Source organism: Dendrobium catenatum, unplaced genomic scaffold, assembly GCF_001605985.2.
Source record: "Dendrobium catenatum unplaced genomic scaffold, ASM160598v2 fragScaff_scaffold_1099, whole genome shotgun sequence".
NCBI lineage: Eukaryota > Viridiplantae > Streptophyta > Magnoliopsida > Asparagales > Orchidaceae > Dendrobium > Dendrobium catenatum.
The window spans coordinates 598632-604280 of record NW_021319561.1 but is presented as its reverse complement, the minus strand read 5'-3'; positions in this window follow the sequence as shown (position 1 = coordinate 604280).

Below are 5649 nucleotides of genomic sequence, written 5' to 3'. Positions count from 1 at the left end.
TTTAGATTTTTTTTATTGGTGTTTTTTTGTATGTTAAGGTTATCCCGATAAATGGTATTAGCAGATTTGGAAGAATTAACAAGCTGGGTCCAAGATATATTGGACCTTTTGAGGTTTTTTAAAGGATTGATATTTCTGCTTACAGGTTATTATTACGAGATCACATGTCTGATATACAGAGTGTATTGCATTTGCCTTCTCTGAGGAAGTGGGAATTTGATTCTAGGAGCAAACTATTTGTAGATAATGTTGGGGTACATCCAAATATGAGTTATAAAGAAGAACTATAAAGGATTCTAGCGTATAATGTTAGAAAGTTGAGGAAATTAGAAATTTTGATGATTAAAGTACAGTGAAAGCATAGGTTCGAAAGAGAAGCTACTTAAGAGAATGAATCTATAATGATATAATTATAACCTAATATATTTTATAATTTGAGTTTTGAAATATCGATTATGATATTTTTTTAAGGATGAGAGAATTGTAATACATATAGATTAGTGTACCGTTCCACTTGTTCTGACCCGATCCAATTGAAGGTAATCCACTAAATTTTTTATATTTAAATCTTTCTTCATTTGTTTTGAAATATTTTGTATGCATGTGAAGGTTTGCATGTATTTTGAAGATGGTACTGGGGGTCGGTTTGCATGTTATAAAAATTTGGAATTCTCCCCCGGGGGCACCGCAACACTGGGGTAGGCAGCGCCGCAGCTTTGAGCTTTTTGAAATTTTGTAACAATGCGGTGGAGCTGTGTTCTTCTAAAGGGAGCACTATGTCGTGCAAGATCTAACATCGCTACACTAGGTCATGATTAAAAAAATATCATTTTTACTATTTAATTTCATTGTATTCCCTTACAATAGCTGGCTAGAGAGAGGGAGAGGAGGAATCATTAAAAGAGAAAATTGATTTTAGGCACTTTGATCCATTTTTAGCAAATGATCCAGTTCTAAAAATTGTCTGGCTCGAGATATGTTGCATTTTACCTATCATTTTTAGTAATTCGATAGTTTTGAGATTTTTTTATTTTAAATATAAATTTTTGGAGTTCAAACTGAGATAACTTTTTGAACAGAAAAACTTTCACGGTATAACTTATGGTATATTTTAAAGAACATAGTTATGAACACTTAGGTATTTTTCTATAAAATTTTTGCTGAGCATTTTTGAAATGTTACTTTTCCAAAATTATGGGATAATATTTAGGCAAAGAAAAATGGTGTTGTAGAACAATTAAAGTCTTAAATTATAATTCTGCATAATCTATAACTGGTAGAATTTTGAATCAATTAATTTTAGCTACATTGCTATAGGTCTAACTACTAAAACAATATTGCCCGTAGGGAAAATTTTTGAAGCTAGAAGAATAATTCCAAATTATATTTAACTGCTTAATTGTACTAATATACAACATAATTAGTATAATTGCACATCCTTATATATCATTCTATTTGTATATGAGAAGTGCAGGGGGAGTTCTATTTTGTGAGTGAGTGTGTATATATATATATATATATAGTTTTATATATATATATATATATATATATATGAGTTCTGTTGCAGAATTTTTGAATGTGTTGAAAGCACTGGAAGGCTTGAGGGTCAGAAGCTCTAAATGGAAGGCATAAGGGTCTAGGGTACTATTACTTTTTGTTATACACTACATATTTATTTTCATTCTATTTAGCATATTGCATTCTGAAATCTGTACACATGCTTAATTATTTATAAAACCTTGTACTATTCTGACACCGCTTTAATATAAGCCTATTATTAAGTTTGGAATAACTATTTAATTTTAATTTATTATTATTGTAATTATTAAAAAATGATTTAGGGTCATGTAATATACTGAGTTGTATTAGCTCATTTTGTACTCTACATATATTTCATTTTCTGGTTAGGGCATGGGTACGTAAAGGACTGGTTGAGTAGTTGAGGCTAATTTTGTGATTATCTATTTGGTGTATTGTTTTCTTTTTATTTTTGTTTTAGATTTCTAAACAATATTGACATTTTTATATTTCTTGTACTGTGTTTGTCTATTATTAGGGACTATTATAATAAGAATTTGTGTTGTATACTTTTGTGGATAAATAGAAAGAAGGAAATTTTGTGGAAGAGTAAATTAGTATATAGTGAAAGAAATTAGAAGCTCTGGTGTTTATTATCTGAAAAGGATTATGGTATTTCTCCAAATAAAGATTATAGTGTGTTTTATTTCTTCCTCTAATCTGTCACCATCCAACACGATATGATCTGTATCTATGAGTCATGTCAGGTTGGGTTATGATAAGAAGTGCATCCCTAGCCCTAACATAGGTAAATGAGGATCCTGTCTTCCACATTTAGGCCATCTTGAATGTCGAGGATCAAATGGAGAAGTTATGAGAGGATCTATGAAGGTTAAACGCTACAAATATGATCCTCCAAAAATAGTTGGATGAGGAGAGAATCTCTTAGGTGGATGTTAAGGAAAGAGACAATTTATTATAGACTTGGGTTGAAATTTTAGTGTATATGATCTTAAAAAATATGCAAGCTTTTGAGTATTTATCTTTATTTTTGGGCACATTTTACTATATTATCACATTTTATGTTGATGTGCTTTATTATAATCTAGTTGCCACTTGTTCATCTACCATGTTTATCTTCTAACCATATAATGTGTATTAGTTGGTATTTTACTATATAAAGTTAAAAAATTTTGCATAGTAAAATTTTGTTGCTAAAACCTAATGCAATTGATTGGTAAGGCCAATAATCATGTGCTCGTGTTAAATGGCCTTGTACTAAAATCGGTCTAGTTGGATTATAAATTTATACTTGCTTGATTAGAATATATCCGATTTGGTTAGTCCTACTATTTTTTAGGGAAGTTTCCTCCCTTTATCATAGATGACAAGGCATGGAAAGAACCAACTTAGTCTATCACCATAATTGTCAAGAGGATTAAGAGCTGAATTTTCAATTGATATGTAAAAGGGATTTGTATATCCTTTTCCAAAATAATTTATGCACCTAACATTGGTTGAACTTTTTGGTGAATCCCATGGGCAAAGTAAACTTTATTATAATTAATGGGATAATGTGAGCTTATCTTGGAGTGATTTTGGGACTTATCGAGTTTCATCATTCTTAGGAGATGTTCTTAGGAACATTGTCATGTCTCATCTCATGGTTCACATATTATGATTGATTGGGTGAATAAAGTTAGAAAGGCTACCACATTTGACACCTCTAAATCTTACCTTATAGATATCATGCATTACTAATGAGTAGAGGTTTCCAACAACGCCATCTGACACAATATAATGAGAATCAAATATACAAACATAAATATATGAAGATTTCTTTTTCATATATAGATGCTTGTCACCTATGTGGACGGTAATGATAAGCTCATTAAAAAAATGATTTAGTTTTACTGATCATATTATATTAGGTTAAGCATATCATGCATATAAGACATAATAATGCTTAAACTTTTTGGTAGATTATTAACATGCGCATCTCTCTCCTCTTGGTAGGGGTCCTAAAGCAGCTCAATGCACCCTTCCTCCAATTAATAATGATTCTTCTTATAAAATAAACTCAAAATTTTAGTGGATAGATTCAAGAGTTTGAAGAAAACTATTCCTTTTATCCAAAATTCAATAAAAAGTTAGTGGCATTTCAAGTCTTTGATAGTTTGTGGTATTCATTGACTTATTTTTAAAAGCTTGATCCCCTGATGGCTTTAAAAATGAATAGACTAGAATAAATTTAAGAATACTTCATGAATCCCTCTGTACTCCATGTGCCTCACCTTTTAATAGCACCCAATTGTATGATAAGAAGCTTTTGAGAAATGCTCTTTAAAAAGCTAGAGCTTTCTAGTAGATAATCATATAAGTTACTTCATATTGGTTCTCCTATTATAAGACCAACTTAGAAGTTAGGTTTATTTTCCCCATATCATCTTTGGAAGACTTTTAAAGTCATTGTACTGGTGTGAATATCTAATCAGACTTATTATAAAATTTTGTCCAACTTTAGTGCCTCTAACTCAAAGGCCAAGACAACAAGAATCTTCCTAGTGATGATAAATAGAATATTATGTCATGCAATATTACATAGCAACAATTAAACTTTTTTGTCTAGGCATCTATCATATCCCAAACTCTTAACTATCAATGCATTGTCCACTTAGTCTAATAATCTCACAATTTTTTTTTTGCCTGCTAGTGTAACTTTCCAAGAGGCCACCCACCCTGGAATGCTTCTGTATGAGCACGCTTAACTTTAGAGTTTCTTAATGAAATTTCAACCATTACACCAAAATGTGCCTCGATGTTTGAGAATTTAGCTTCTTTTTTACTTGAGGGGTTTCACTGTACCTTTCTAGGCAACTAATTTTATCGACAAGCTAAGGATATTTTGGTTATGAATTTTGCTTTTGTGTTAATTAATGGTGGTTGACAAAAGAGAACTTTAACTTGACTCCATAACATTCATTAAATTTAACCTGCTTTTTATTATTAAAATTTATATCATTGTTACTAATAATAACTAAAGAGAAGCTATTCCTTATGAAAATTTATGAAGAAAGGAGTAGCTTGATAATATGTTATATAACAACCTTAATTAGAGCATCAGTTTCACCTTCTTTGTAAAGTAGTTAATAAGCATAAGAAGGAATCCCCTCTAACAACTTTAGTAGAGCTAAAGTCAACAATGTCCATGCATTTAAATAGAGAGAGACCATATGTCACGACCCGGCCCGACGGGGACGGATCCCGCCCGAGCCGGACCGCGACAAAACTTTTTAATCCAGGATCTGGCTTTGAAATTTGGTTACTGAACTGAATCTTCCAAATTAATCAACTCAACAGACACACCAACACAGAACAACAGAGCTACTATGAATCATCAAACACAGCGGAACAAAACATCTATATTTTCATTTTCCTCAAAACAATCATCTACAAATACAGTACATGGCTTTTTGTAGCTCTTAAATCAATTGGTGTATAATTTGAGAGTAGGTTTAACATTCTTTGCATCATTTTTATGGTTGTGCAATAAAAATCTTTTTGGGGCATCTTGTTTGTGAGAACTTATCTAGTTGAATGACTCCCCACTCCTCAGAATGATTTTTTTTTTCAAAACTTTTGATGCTTCAGTCGATGTTGTATAATGAAGAAATTTTTAGAGAACTTCTTCCAAAATAAAATATCATTCAAGTTAAAGAACCTACAACTTAGTAACCAACTAATTAAGCATTATCATGCCTTATTGGTGTGAGACCTCATTCCTCATACTTTTATCTCAACTATCTTGATATCATTATAGCCCCCATATCCTTAGCTTAACCTAAAACAAATAAATTGAAAGATCACCATAAAAATCTATCCAATATAATTCATCATATGAACAATAGCTGAAAAATCACCTTCTCGTTTATTCATTTAACCTTCCAAAACACCCCAACTAAATTTACCAATATAGATACTATGATAGCTAAGCTCATTTTGAGACTTTATAATGCTTCTTCCTCTTAACTACTTGGTGCAATACAGTCTATGGTCCTATTTAGCTTAAGCCTTCAAGCAACTCATCAATTTTTTGGAAACATTCGCACAACTATGCTTACAAATTGAGAA